Source organism: Monodon monoceros, unplaced genomic scaffold (assembly GCF_005190385.1).
Source record: "Monodon monoceros isolate NGI ecotype Baffin Bay Population unplaced genomic scaffold, NGI_Narwhal_1 Super_Scaffold_11, whole genome shotgun sequence".
Taxonomy (NCBI): domain Eukaryota; kingdom Metazoa; phylum Chordata; class Mammalia; order Artiodactyla; family Monodontidae; genus Monodon; species Monodon monoceros.
The window spans coordinates 89980926-89996955 of NW_021703767.1; the positions used below are offsets into that span (position 1 = coordinate 89980926).

Below are 16030 nucleotides of genomic sequence, written 5' to 3' on the forward strand. Positions count from 1 at the left end.
ATCAGAATAAAAACAGAAAAACTAATTTAAGCTGTTAGAAATCAGAATGGTGTTAAAATCTGAGGTGTGGGTGGGTGTTGTTTACATGGCTCTGTTAAGTTTGCAAAAATATAGCTAACTATTCTATTATGATATATGAATTTATTTGTATGTATATTTTTTCAGTAAAAATTAAAACTAACTTAAAATATTCTTTGTGTAAAATATAACAAAGTAACAAGATAACTAGATAAAGACCCTGGAACATTCACCCACCTGTGTATTTGTCTCCAGTAATTTTAATCTTCTGTATTTAAATTTGATACACAAATTGAATATTTAAATCAAAGATTAGCATTCAGATAAATAGTAATAATATTTGTTAAAAGATTCACACATATAAGTTTTAAAAAATCTTAACAAAATACCTTTATTTTATCTTAAAATACAATATGTTAGTTACAACATAACTTATAAAAATTACTTATAAAAATTTCATCCTGGGCTTCCCTGGTGGCGCAGTGGTTGAGAGTCCGCCTGCTGATGCAGGGGACACGGGTTAGTGCCCTATTCCGGGAGGATCCCACATGCCGCGGAGCGGCTGGGCCCGTGAGCCATGGCCGCTGAGCCTGTGCTCCGCGGTGGGAGAGGCCACGGCAGTGAGAGGCCCGTGTACCGCAAAAAAAAAATTTCATCCTATAACCATCATTTTTCTTTTCTTGAACCTATTAACATTATGTTATTATTATTATTATTACTAGAAAGAATATAAATTAACAAATTTTTCTTTTACCCCAATAAGAAAGAGACAAAAAGAAACCTCTGGGACTTGCAGACCAATCACATTGCACTGCTTCTTCTACTTTTTGTGCTAGTTTATATTGGGGATGAGGAGTAATTGCAAGATAGTGTTACCATTTATTTGTCTAAAATTACATTCCATCTCCACCATTAACTATTCTTATTAACTTTGCTTTATAGTACTTCTCTCAGTTTGTTCTTATTCATTGTTTTTACTTGTTTCTTTGTTTATTGTCTGTTTACTGGGTCCCCCCACCCCAAACATACTACACTGTAAGTTACATGAGTGCCGGAGCTTTGTTTTGTTTAATGCAGTATGTTAATCTCAAAGAACAGTGTCTGTCATAAATGAGTAACTCAAATATCCGTTGAATGAAAGAATAAATATTAAAATATTAATCCAAATTAACGAATTTCAAACTTGAAGTTTCCCCCCTATTTTTCCCTTTCAGTGTTGCCCTAGTGATGACAATTGTATTAAGATATAATGTAACATCTTACCAAAAAAATGTGGGCAAAAGTCGTTTCCTAACTTAAAAATGTATAAAAATACAATTTGTTTTTATTAAACCAGGAGATATAAAATTTGTCATTATTTGCATTTAAACATATGTATATAATTTGTTCTCACAATTCATTTGGTAAACTTAACATATTAGTGATTGGCTTTGATTAAAACATAAGCTTAAAATGGTGTTTAGACTGCAAAATTCAGGGAAATTGTTTCTGAAATTGTGTTCTGCCTTCTTCTACCTGAAAAATAATTCTGCCTAAAAGTTATTTGCTTGCTTGCTGAACATAATAAAGCTTTTTAGATTGGCTACATTACCCCTACATTGTCAGGGTACTAGACATTCTTGCACGGCCTTCCATGTTGCTCATAGTTAACTTGTATTTGTTAGAGAAGGCAAAATAGCAGTAAGTCAAGGACTATTTGTGTTGGAAAAAAAATCAATCCTGGAATTTCACAAAAGGTGATGCTTTCTTAAGAAATTGGTGTGATTAAAATAGAGAGATGATTAAATATGCCTTGGGGAATAAAGTGGCTGTGTTAAATCATCCTTTGAATGTCATTTATAAATGAAAAGGCACTGATTTTTTTTTTAAAGATAGGCTTTTTGAGGACATAATATAACTTATGGAAATACTGCTTAACCTTGGATTCAATAATTGCTTTTTAAGATCTGCTATCCATTTGAGGAGGTCAGTCCATTATATATGTTAGTGAAAGAGTAGGATAAGAAATGCTTTGAAATTCGTTTGTGTATATATACCATGATACAAACTGGTCAGCAAATAAACACAGTGTTTGGATTCATCTATAACTATAGCCTAGTACAATAGTTGAATATGGTCAAAATGCATATTCCTTAAGAAAAGATAAATCAGTTTGCCCTAAGACTATTTAGTCAGAGAATGTGTAATACAATCTAGAAATATTTTGAAAACTTTTAAAGAATAATGCATTCATTCTAAATAGTGAGTTTTTCTTATTTACACAACAGTGGTCTCTAGACTGACTGGCTAACTGAGTATAGAAAGTTTTACTGTAAGATTGAGATGTTCATAAAGTTTGTATAAAAAGAGAAAGTCCTCCCCACAAAAAATCTTTATGGTTAACCAAGAGTCAAGGATGTGAGCAAACATTAAGCTGTGGAGAAATATGGTGGTTGCAAGTTATTGCCTCTTCCTCTGGATTTGATGGCTAAGTATCTTTGCCAAGAGACAGTAACTTCTCACCAATGATTTATGAGTTGAGGATGCTAACTGAAAGGAGAAGTTAAAAATATTGACAATGTGCTACATACATTTTGTGGTAGTCATGGAGACACAGCTCTTCAATCTCCCTTCAAGAAAAAACTTGACCTTCCAGATGCAAAGAATGTAGTTACCTATCACCCCAGCTCATAGATGCTTCAGGATTCATCTCATTTTTCCTGGTGGGTCCAAGGTCTTCCTGGTCAGCCACCAACCAATAACTGAGCATGACAGTGGTAATAGGGCCAGAATTATTCAACCCAATGCAGGACAGCTGTAACTGGCAAACCTTATTGTTCTCAACTAGACTGACCAAAACTTAGTCAGGATCTGCCTAAAGGCCTCCCTGCCCAATCCTACTTTCTCTTTGCATTACTTTCACAGGTGTCAGATCTATATCGTGGTCTGAAGACTTTCTCTGTCCAATCCTACTTCCTCTCTCTTTTATTTTATTTCTTATTGATATTGATTATTTCTTATTCATTTCTTATAGTTGATTTACTCTCTTCCTTTTACTTTTTCATAGGCATTGCCTTTCCCCCAAAAAAACTTCTTATGTTCATCACTTCATTCCATCATCTGTTTCTTGCTAAATATGTATAAATTTGCATTCATATAATTTTATTTAAGGCTGTTGCATATTGTGCTGGTTAACTATGTCAAAAGCCTGATACCCTGAAAGCACTGTCCTTTTTGCCTTGCCCACCAGGCTTCAAACAGCAACTGTATATATGCATTTGGGTTCGAAACCTCCATGTAGTGATGCAATAATCTACATGTTGAGTTATGCTAGACCGTATGTCCTCATCTAGACTAAATCAATGGCTGTCTCTCCTGGCTTCATAATGTTAATCACTTGGGCAACTTATAAATAGATTGATGCCAAAACCCCATTCCAGAGATTCTTATATAATTGGTTCAGGGTGGAACCAAGATTGAGAAACAAACTCAGTGTTGAGAAAGTAGACTCTTTGGCCCTTATCTCTTGAAAATACATCCTGATTTTAGCCTCAGAATTTCATCATCCTGTAACAAGAAGATTCACAGAAAGGCAAACAGAGAAGTAAGTAAGGATTTGCTTCAATCTCTGCCCATTTAAGCTACCCCTAATAAAATCTCACATGCTAGAACTGAGGCTCAATTTTTGTATTTCCAAATGGCACATTGTTGACCTGTATCATAAATCCTAATTAGTAGAGACCATGAGCTCCTTCAAAGGTGGGACTGTGCCATTAATACTGCTGATCAGATGCCAGGAAAGATAACACAAGCTTTGGAACAATTGATCTCTCCAAATCAATGTGGACTTTTCTTCTTATTAAACAACAAGTAAAACAGCTATTTTTTTTCTTTTTATGTCATTTACTATGTTATGCTAAATTCTCAACGGTTTCTTTTATTTGGTTTTGTTTTTCTATTTTTAGTTTGTACCCGTGATTTCATGTTACCTCAAGCACTTTTAATTAAACAAATAATAAATTAAAAGACAAGGCGTTCCCACCAACAGTGCAACAGGGTTCCCTTTTCTCCACACACTTTCCAGAATTTATTGTTTGTAGAGTTTTTGATGATGGCCATTCTTACTGATGTGAGATGATATCTCATTGTAGTTTTGATATGCATTTCTCTAATGATTAATGATGTTGAGCATTCTTTCATGTGTTTGTTGGCTGTATCTGTATCTCTTCTTTGGAAAAATGTCTATTTAGGTCTTCTGCCCATTTTTGGATTGGGTTGTTTGTTTTTTTGATATTGAGCTGCATGAGCTGCTTGTAAATTTTGGAGATTAATCCTTTGTCAGTTGCTTCATTTGCAAATATTTTCTCCCATTCTGAGGTTGTCTTTTGGTCTTGTTTATGGTTTCCTTTGCTGTGCAAAAGCTTTGAAGTTTCATTAGGTCCCATTTGTTTAGTTTTGTTTTTATTTCCATTTCTCTAGAAGGTGGGTCAAAAAGGATCCTGCTGTGATTTATGTCATAGAGTGTTCTGCCTATGTTTTCCTCTAAGAGTTTGATGGTGTCTGGCCTTACATTTAGGATGGAGCTTCCTTAAAGAACTAAAAATAGAACTACCATACAACCCAGCAATCCCACTACTGGGCATATACCCTGAGAAAACCATAATTCAAAAAGAGTCATGTACCAAAATGTTCATTGCAGCTCTATTTACAATAGCTAGGATATGGAAGCAACCTAAGTGTCCATTGACTGATGAATGGATAAAGAAGATGTGGCATATATATACAATGGAATATTACTCAGCCATAAAAAGGAACGAAACTGAGTTATTTGTAGTGAAGTGAAGGGGCCTAGAGACTGTCGTACAGAGTGAAGTAAGTCAGAAAGAGAAAAACAAATACCGTATGCTAAAACGTATATATGGAATCTAAAAAAAAAAAAAGAAAGAAAATGGTCAGAAGAACCTAGGGGCAAGATGGGAATAAAGATGCAGACCTACTAGAGAATGGACTTGAGGATATGGGGAGGGGGAAGGGTAAGCTGGGACAAAGTGAGAGAGTGGCATGGACATAGATACACTGCCAAACGTAAAATAGATAGCTGGTGGGAAGCAGCTGCATAGCACAGGGAGATCAGCTCGGTGCTTTGTGACCACCTAGAGGCGTGGGATAGGGAGGGTGGGAGGGAGGGGAGATGCAAGAGGGAAGAGATATGGGGACATATGTATGTGTATAACTGATTCACTTTGTTAAAAAGCAGAAACTGACACACCATTGTAAAGCAATTATACTCTAATAAAGGTGTTTAAAAATAAAATAAAATAAAAGGTGTAACTGTGAGCACAAATCAAAATGACCCAAATCCTCAGAATCTTAGCTCAAGCCGTCATTTCCTGGTTTGTTTACTACTTGTACCCATCAATATAAGCACATTTACAGACCCCACCGACACCACAGTGCTCGTGTAGTTTAATTAAAAGGAAGAAATCTGCATCTTAATATGCAAAAGCTATTCATAATAGTGGATGATAGTGATATGTTTATTAGCATATCAACAGTTAAAAATTACTTGCCACTTTTTCCTCAAGTTTATATGGTATAATATACATGCTAATTTTATATTAGGTACAAGAGTTGATAAATTGCTGTTAGAATATAGAGATTATAGTGATGGTTCTTTTTTATTAATTCAATTTTATTAAACAATGATGCACTGAAAAAGAATAATTTAAAAGGGAATAAAGCAAACATTTTTACAAGACATACTATCACCACAATTTTGCATAATTTTGTATAATGAAACATAGCATGAATATAAATATGAAAAACAAATTGCAGAGGAAATAAATATCTACCTCTAGCTATCACATATTTTGGGGGTGGATTAGTTGAGCATGGTATATAAACAGATATACTATTTCCTGTCTCTAGAGATTCAATATGGTTTCCTACAATTTATTTTTCATTCACAGGAATACCAACTGCAGAAATGTAATTGGCCTGTTATTGAGTCAAATAAGGAATATTTTTGTAAAATGCTACGAGTACATTCTTTCACCTAATGAGTAAAAGCCAAAGCATACGGCTGACATATTGGTAGCTAAATTCATTTGGCTTAGTACATCATCTGCTGTGTCAGCAATAATTTATACTGTGATATCTCAGTTTAGGTGTAGGATAAAAGTCACAAACAGTAGACAATGAAAGGACATAATTCAGGATAGCCTAAAGAGTATTTTAAAATATCTTAATTAGGTATCCTATTTAAAAACTGGAAGATTTTGCATAAATGAATGCAGAATCTGGCTTTTCTTGTAAAAGCAAAAGATTTCCAAATGCCTCCCACATTCACCCCAGGAAACATAGTGGAGCCAAGCGTGCCTAATTTTTTTTTCCCAAAATAATGAAACAAGTCATTCTTCATGCTAAAAGAGTCAGGAAATGTCTGTAGAGAAACCAAGTGTCTGCTTGAGAAAGAATCCTTCCTCATGGATATTACCAGTGGCAAAAAAGTTGCCACTTCTAACAAAAAATTTTACTTCCCTGAAGAAATGTTAGTTGGATGCCTTAAGTCACGTATTTCATCATGTCTCTTTTTCCCTAGCAGACAGGAAACTCAAAGCCAACATAAAATGCTGAAAGTCTCCCCAAATCTGCTCTTCTCAAAATCTTTCCTAAACCAATAACTGGAATCTCTTTTCTTCTAGTTGCTTAGAGCAACAACTTCAAGGTCCTTTTTGAATCATCTTCTGTCAGAATTAAGTTTTAAACTAAAATGTCATCTCATTGGCCTCTATTGCTAACGTTTGAAGACTGAGTGGAGGTTTTTCACTTCCTGGTGAGAAAAGCAATCCAGTATGGGGGATGAAAGCTGGGGAGTAAAACTGGGGTAGGCATTTTAGAGCCACAGGGGTCTCTGTCTCATTTCGGAGAATCACACCTTTGAGTGCCACTGACTGCTGGTGATATCTGGGCTTATTGATTAGGTACTATGTAAAGGCTGGCCTGGTGGGCCATGGTTTCTGCTGCATCGCAAATCACCTCTCTTAGAGTGACAGCTTTCCATCTGCCTTTGCTGCACTAAGGAAGCACCCGTTTCAGGGTTATTGTACCCATTGCCATTTTAACCAAAGTGAGATTTATACAACTGTCAACTGGCTAGATGGTTCTCTCAGGGTTCCCTGGTCCCTCAGTCTAAAAAACCCATGGACTCTTCCCTCTTATCCGTTGCCCCCATTATCTACATACACATGAAACACTTTTTACCCTTCTCCAAATGTACTTAACATATTATGTATTTTATTTATGTTGTTGTTTGTCTCTCCTATTAAAGTATAAGCTCCACGGAAGTTTTTAATTTCATTTTTACTGCTATATCCTCAGCTCCTAGAACAGAGTCTGCTTAATAGTAAACACCCAATAAATATTTGATGAGTTATTAAATGCCATCCTTTACTACCAAATGTACCTTCATGTTACATTGTGTTGATGTATGATGGGGTATAAATTAATAAATTATAATAAGAACAGAAGAAAAAATTTAATGCCTGTAGATTTATATCCATTAAAAGCATAGCAGTGCTATGATATTAGTTACCGTGGAAGACAGAATAATGGCCCCACAAATATATCCATGTCCAAATTCCTGCAAGTTGTGAATATGTTACCTTACAGGGCAAAAAGGAATTAAGGTTGCACATGGGGTTAAGGTTGTTAATCAGTTGACCTTAAAAAAGGGAGATTATTTGGGATTTGGGGACGGATGCAATGTAATCACAAGGATCCTTAGAAGTGGAACAGGGAGGCAGAAGAAGAGGACAGAATGATACAGTGTGAGAAGGACTTGACCCACAGGTGCTGGCCTTGAGAATGGAGGAAGGGACCATAAGCCAAGGAATACAGGCAGCCACTAGAAGCTGGGAAAACAAGGAAATGGATTCCCTCTTGAGATTCCAGAAAAACATGAACTCCTTGATTTTACCCCAGGGAGACTTATGCCACACTTCTGACCTCCAGAATTATAATCTATTTTTGTTGTGTAAGACAAATTTGTGGTAGTTGTTTATAGCAGTAATGGAAAAATGTATACAGTTACATCAGATATTTTAATTGTTGACTCTTTACTTGATAAGATAAAAGAACTCTTATGTATATATTTTCATTGAAAAAAATACTTGCACATGCTTTGCCTTTCAAGGGGTCAGAGTACTCTTTTTTTAATTGAAGTATTGTTGATTTACAAAATCATGTTAGTTTCAGGTGTGCAGCACAGTGATTCAGTTTTATATATATATATATATATATATATATATATATATATACACACACATATATATATATATATTCCTTTTTCAGATTCTTTTCCCTTAGAGGTTATTATACTAGGTCTTGTTGATTATCTATTTTACATATATTACATATGTTAATCCCAACCTCCTAATTTATCCCTCCCCCAACTCTCTTTCCCCTTTGGTAACCATAAGTTTGTTTTCTATGTCTGTGAGGCTCTTTCTCTTTTGTAAATAAGTTCATTTGTATGATTTTTTTAGATTCCACATATAAATGATATCATATGATGTTTGTCTGGCTTACTTCACTTAGTATGATAATCTCTAGGTCCATCCATGTTGTTGCAAATGGCATTATTTCATTCTTTTTTTATGGCTGAGTAATATTCCATTATACATATATTGTAACATCTTCTTTATCCATTCATCTGTTGATGGGCACTTAGGTTGCTTCCATGTCTTGGCTATTGTAAACAGTGCTGTAATGAACATTGGGGTGCATGTATCTTTTTTTTTTTAATTGTAACATTTTATTTACCCCACTGTACCAAAATATTATAATCTCACCAATATACAAAATTGAGATAGTTTACATTCTTTCTTTGTACATCTTCAAAATCTGATGTGTATTTTATACTGATACCTCATCTCTATTTGGACTAGCTACATTTTGAGGGCTAAATACTCACATGAACCTAATGATAAGGAAAGATACTGGCCTGCACATTTCCACTGTCTGGCACATGTGCTTGTAGACAAACATGGTGAATGACTGCCACTCTCTAAATTCTATATTCTATCATTACAGATTTGGATCTACTACTATGGGAACCCATACATTAACAAACATTAAACAATGTAAGACCAGTACTATGTGTGATACTAGATAAATGGCAATGAAAATGGCTGCCATGGATCACAACTAACAGTGAGTAGACAATCTTCTTTTTCTCTGTAGCACTTACCACAATTAGTAATTTTCTGTATTTTCTTACTTATATTGTGTAATAATTTTCTGTATTTTCTTACTTATATTGTGTATGTGCATCTGTTTTTCCTATGACATTCCATGAGGGAAGGAATTATTTCTGCCTTGTTTGCCATTATACCTCTGGACCTCAGTAGAATATGTTTTACACACAGATCATCAAATACCTGTTAAATGAATGAATACGAACTTGCATTGATTATCAGGCTGAACCAGCTTGTCATTTCATTCTTCACTGTTTCCCAATAGTTAAGACATATTCCACATTTTCTCAGTGAAAGCAGTGAATAGCTGTTTTCTCTTCATAATAATTTCTAGTAGCTTAACTCAAATATTAAAAGTAGGGAAATTCCCCACTAGTCAGAATCACATTTTTCCTGTCTTCAGCAGACTCCTCCTCTCCAACACACAACAAAAGCAGAATGGTTGAGGCACAAATGAACAAGTGTCAGAAAACAGCCTCTCCGTCAACCTCTTAGACTGAGAGAAAAAGGAAAACAACATACATGCACCTAGAAGAAAAGAATAGTGAATATTGTTTCCTACCACACAGTCAGTAGTGGCAAGGTTCTTAAGAGCTCTGGAAACTTCAGAAACTCCTTTGGCAAACCATTCTAAGTTAAACAGTAGAAATACTGTAATAGCCATGATAAAAGAAATCCTAAAACTGGTAATTTAAACAAAGCAAAATAGCATGTCATGTAACATCATGACTAAATGTGAAACCTGTAACAACAACAACAAAACCCCAAAACCCAAGCTCAAAACTCATTCTGTATGATATGAAATAACATTGTATTTTAAAAGTCCTTTTGCAGACTGTAGAAATCATTTTATTTAGAATGTATACCCTGGAAGAATGAAGGAGTTGAGATTGAGGGCAGCTCTTACCTTTCTATTCTGTGTATAGTAAAATGGCACTTTAATAATACTGGCATTTCCCAAATTTATCTGTTTTGTAATTTTAGCACCAAAAACTCAACTCCTCATCAAATGTTCCCTGTTTTGCAAAGTATTGGAATACAAAACATTTCATAGTTCAAACTTCAGTCATCTGTTTTGTGTAAATCCATTTTTAAAAACAAATCATATTTAAAATGCACTAAAGAAAATTACTTTTCCCTTTTCTTTTTAGGTGCATGTTCCAAAAGTGGTGCATGTTCCAAAAGTGGAGTAAATTCAGCCTCCTCACTGTGCTTTCTTTTCTTTTTATGGTCACTTTGGTAACCACTGGAGTCACTGCCTTGGAAAACAGGGTCCTGATGCTTCTTCTTCGGCTCTTCCTCCCAGAGGCCATTCACATTGTTATCAATCTGCAGATCTGTCTCTTCCTTCATGGTAACATCTGCAAAATCTGCTAGCTCTGTGGTACCACTTTCCACTTCATATGGCTCTGGTTCTTTGTTCTTTTCCTTTTTCTTCTTTTGAGGTTTTTCAGTAGCTTCTTCAGTACCAGTTTCTGTTACTTCTTCAGAAACTGCAGAGCACTTCGTTTGTAAACTAGTGATATTTAGTTTTCCCCGAATGCAGAATACTCCAGCAGCATCTGAGTCTAAACGAAATACTTCAAATTCTAGTTCATCACCCGTGTTTATCTCCAGAGTCTGCCACTGCTCGGCTGGCATCTGCTCAGGTTTAGGAACAGCCAATGTGGCTGGAAGACACTTTATTAACTGTACCCATAAGTTTTTGCCCTGGTTCAGAAAATAACAAAATCTGCTTCAGTGTTAAGATGAATGTGTCCTTGATCATCATAAATATCTCCTAATTCACCCACTAGTTTGATGTTATCATAAGCAATGGGTACATCTAAAAGGCTCTCGGAATAGCGCAGGAGCTCGGCATCGAGCTGTTCTCGGATACCGGTGCGTTTCCTGTTAAGGTAGCGCGGCGACAGTGCGATGTGTCTTCGGTGCGGCCCCGCCACCAGGCAGGAGTAGCGGCTATTCATGAGCGCACAAGCGGCCACGTAGGTAGGCAATTCTAGGCAAGGCAAGACGCCGGCTGGTCCCACCACCGGCCCTTCTGAGGCCGCCTTCGACCGCGGAGACGCTGAGCAACCCGCAGCCATGCGGCTGGTCAGGTTTGCCACCCATGTATCTTTTTGAACTATGGTTTTCTCTGGATGTATGCCTAGGAGTGGGATTGCAAGATCATATGGTAGCTCTACTTTTAGTTTTTTAAGGATCCTCCATACTGTTCTGTGTAGTGGCTGCACCAATTTATATTCCCACAAACAGTGTAGGAGTGTTCCTTTTTTTCCCATACCTTTTCCAGCATTTATTATTTGTAGACTTTTGATGATGAGTACTCTGACTGGAGTAAGGTGTTACCTCATTGGAGTTTTGATTTGCGTTTCTCTAAAAATTATTGATGCTGAGCATCTTTTCATGTGCCTTTTGGCCATCTGTATGTTTTCATTGGAGAAGTCTATATTTAGATCTTCTGTCTATTTTTCGATTGGGTTGTTTGCTTTTTTGATATTGAGCTGCCTGAGCTGTTTGTATATTTTGGAAATTAATCCCTTGTCGGTAGCATCATTTGCAAGTATTTTCTCCCATTCTGCAGGTTGTCTTTTTGTTTTGTTTATGGTTTCCTTGGCTGTGCAAAAGCTTTTAAATTTAATTAGGTCACATTTGAAAATCTTTGTTTGGATCTCTATTACTCCAGGAGACAGAACCAAAAAGATATTGCTGTGATTTATGTCAAAGTGTCCTGCTTATGTTTTCCTCTAGGAGATTTATAGTATCCGGCCTTACATTTAGGTCTTTAATCCATTTCGAGCTTACTTTTGTGTACCATGTTAGAGAATGCTCTACTTTTATTCCTTTGCATGTAGCTGTCTAGTTTTCCCAGGACCACTTATTAAAGAGACTGTCTTTTCTCCATTGTATGTTCTTGCCTCCTATGTTGAGGATTAATTGATTATAGGTGCATGGGTTTATTTCTGGGTTTTCTATCCTATTCCATTGATCTATTGATCTATTTCTGTTTTTGTGCCAGTACTATGCTGTTTTGATTATTGTAGTTTTATAGTATAGTATGAATTCAGGGAGTCTGATTCCTCCATCTACATTTTTTCTTTCTCAAGATTGCTTTGGCTTTTTGGCGTCTTTTGTGTTTCCAAACAGATTAAATTCTTTTGTTATTGTAGTGCTGTGAAAAACACCATTTGCAGTTTGATAGGATTTGCATTGAATCAGTAGACTACTCTGAGTAGTATAGTCATTTTGACAATAGTGATTCTTCCAATCCAAGTATACCTTTCCATTTATTTGTGTCATCTTCAATTTCTTTCATCAGCCTCTCACAGTTTTTGGAGTATAGGTTTTTTGCTTCCTTAGGTGGGTTTATTCCTAGGTATTTTATTCTTTTTGATGTGATGAAATGAGATTGTTTCCTTAATTTCTCTTTCTGATCTTTTGTTTTTAATGTATAGAAATGCAACGGATTTCTTTGTATAAATGTTGTATCCTGCAACTTTATCAAACTGGTAGCATCTTAGGATTTTCTATGTATAGTATCATGTCATCTGCAAATAGTGACTGTTTTACTTTTTCTTTTCCAATTTGGATCCCTTTCATTACTTTTTCTTCTCTGATTGCTGTAGCTAGCATTTTTAAAACTATGTTGAATAAAAGTGGTGAGAGTAGATATCCTTGTCTTGTTCCTGATCTTAGAGGAAATGCTTTCAGCTTTTCACTGTTGAGTATGATGTTAACTGTGGGTTTTTTCATTATCCATATATGAAAAATATCACGTTTGCGATATTAAGGTAGGTTCCCTCTGTGCCCACCTTCTGGAGTTTTTTCCATAAATGGATGTTGCATTTTATCAGATTTTCCTGCATCTATTGAGATGATTGTATGGTTTTTGATTCTTTGATTTGTTAATGTGGTGTATCACACTGATTGATTTGTGGATAATGAAAAATCCTTGCATCCCTGGGATAAATCCCACTTATCACGTGTACGATCCTTTTAATGTATTGTTGGATTTGGTTTGCTAGTATTTTGTTGAGGATTTTTGCATCTATGTTCATCAGTGTTATTGGCCTATAATCTTCTTTCTTTGTGGTATCTGTGTCTGGTTTTGGTATCAGGGTAATGGTGGCCTCATAGAATGAATTTAGAAGTGTTCCTTCCTCTGCAATTTTTTGGAATAGTTTCAGAAGGATGGGTCTTAACTCTTCTCTAACTGTTTGGTAGAATTTACCTGTGAAGCCATCTGATCCTGGACTTTTGTTTGTTGGAGTTTTTAAATCACAGACTCAATTTCAATACTTACAGTTGGTCTGTTCATATTTGTTATTTCTTCCTGGTTCAGCCTTGAGAGATTGTACCTTTCTAAGAATTTGTCCATTTCTTCTAGTTTGTCCACTGTATTGGTATATAGTTGCTTGTAGTAGCCTCTTATTGTCCTTTGTATTTCTGTGGTGTTGGTTATAACTTCTCCTTTTTCATTTCTAACTTTAATGATTTGGGTGTTCTCCCTTTTTTTTCTTTTCTTTTTAAAATTTTTATTGGAGTATAGTTGATTTATAATGTTGTGTTAGTTTCAGGTACACAGCAAAGTGAATCAGTTATACATATACATATATGCACTTTTTTTTAGATTCTTTTCCCATATAGGCCATTACAGAGTATTGAGTAGAGTTTCCTGTGCTATACTGTAGGTTCTTATCAGTTATCTATTTTATATATAGTAGTGTGTATATTCAATCCCAATCTCCCAATTTATCCCTCTCCCCCTTATCCCCTGGTAACCATAAATTTGATTTCTACATCTGTGACTCTACTTCTGTTTTGTAAATAAGTTCATTTGTAACCTTTAAAAAAATTTATTTTTTATTTTTTGTGGTACATGGGCCTCTCACTGTTGTGGCCTCTCCCGTTGTGGAGCGCAGGCTCCGGATGTGCAGGCTCAGCGACCATGGCTCACGGGCCCAGCTGCTCCAAGGCATGTTGGATCTTCCTGGACCGGGTTATGAACCCGTGTCCCCTGCATCGGCAGGCAGACTCTCAACCACTGCACCACCAGGGAAGCCCTGTACTCTTTTTTAGATTGCACATATAAGCAATATCATATTCGTCTTTCTGTATCTGACTTACTTCATTCAGTATGACAGTCTCTAGGTTGATCTATGTTGCTGTCAATGGCATTATTTTGTTTTTTTTATGGCTGAGTAATATTCCATTGTATATATGTATCACATCTTTTTTATCCACTCCTCTGATGATGGACATTTATGTTGCTTCCATGTCCTGGCTATTGTAAATAGTGCTGCAATGAATATTGGGGTGCATGTATCTTTTTGAATTATGGTTTTCTGCAGGTAAATGCCTAGGAGTGGGATTGCTGGGTCATGTGGCGGTTCTAGTTTTAGTTTTTTAAGGAACTCCATACTGTTCTCCATAGTGGCTGTATCAATTTACATTCCCACCAACAGTGTAGAAGGATTCCCTTTACTCCACACCCTTTCCAGCATTTATTGTTTGTAGATTTTTTGATGATGGCCATTCTGACTGCTGTAAGGTGATATATCATTGTAGTTTTGATTTGCATTTCTCTAATAATTAGTGATGTTAAGCATATTTTCATGTGCCTTTTGGCCGTCTATATTTCTTCTTCGGAGAAATGTCTATTTAGATCCTCCACCCATTTTATGATTGGGTTATTTGTTCTTTTGATATTGAGCTGCATGAACCGTTTATATATTTTGGAAATTAATCCCTTGTCGGTTATTTCATTTGCAAATATTTCCTCCCATTCTGTGGGTTGTCTTTTTCTTTCTTTTTTAAACAAGGACCAAATGTGAAATGTGGCTCTAATATTTATATACATATTTTTTTAAATGTTGAGCCTTCTTTTTAAAATTTATTTATTTTTTTATTATTGTCTGTGTTGGGTCTTCGTTTCTGTGCAAGGGCTTTCTCTAGTTGTGGCAAGCAGGGGCCACTCTTCATTGCGGTGCAAGGGCCTCTCACTGTCGTGGCCTCTCTTGTTATGGAGCACAAGCTCCAGACGTGCAGGCTCAGTAATTGTGGCTCACGGGCCTAGTTGCTCCGCGGCATGTGGGATCTTCCCAGACCAGGGCTCGAACCCGTGTCCCCTGCATTAGCAGGCAGATTCTCAACCACTGCGCCACCAGGGAAGCCCTGTCTTTTTGTTTTTTTATGGTTTCCTTTGCTGTGTCCCTTTTTTTCTTGATGATTCTGGCTAAAAGTTTATCAATTTTGTTTATCTTTTCAAAGAGCCAGCTTTTAGTTTCATTGATCTTTTTTCATTGATCTTCTTTGTTTTTTTAGTCTCTATCATTTATTTCTTCTCTGATATTTATGATTTCTTTCCTTCTACTAACTTTGGCTTTTGTTTGTTCTTCTTTCTCCAGTTGCTCTAGCTGTAAAGTTATGTTGTTTATTTGAGATTTTTCTTGTTTCCTGAGGTAAGCTTTTATTGCTATAAACTTCCCTCTTAGAACTGTTTTTGTTGCATCCCATGGGTTTTAGATCATCGTGTTTTTGTTTTCATTTGTCTCTAGGTATTTTTTTATTTCCTCTTTGATTTCTTCAGTGATCCACTGGTTGTTTAGTAGCATATTGTTTTATGCAGTACTCTTCTAACTCATTAGATTACAGGACAAAATATTCAATATGAGTTATTAGCCTTAACTTAGGTGACACAATTTCATCTTCCAAATGAATGCTCAGACAAATTAATATCTTCAGATGAAATAAAATTTTGTCATTAGGAAATAACC

The 16030-nt window shown here is 35.9% G+C and overlaps 1 pseudogene; it reads right to left on the reverse strand.

The window, feature by feature from the left end:
- Nucleotides 1–10372: 10372 nt before the first annotated feature.
- Nucleotides 10373–11341, reverse strand: LOC114891305 (annotated as a pseudogene).
- Between the last annotated feature and the right edge of the window lie 4689 nt (nt 11342–16030).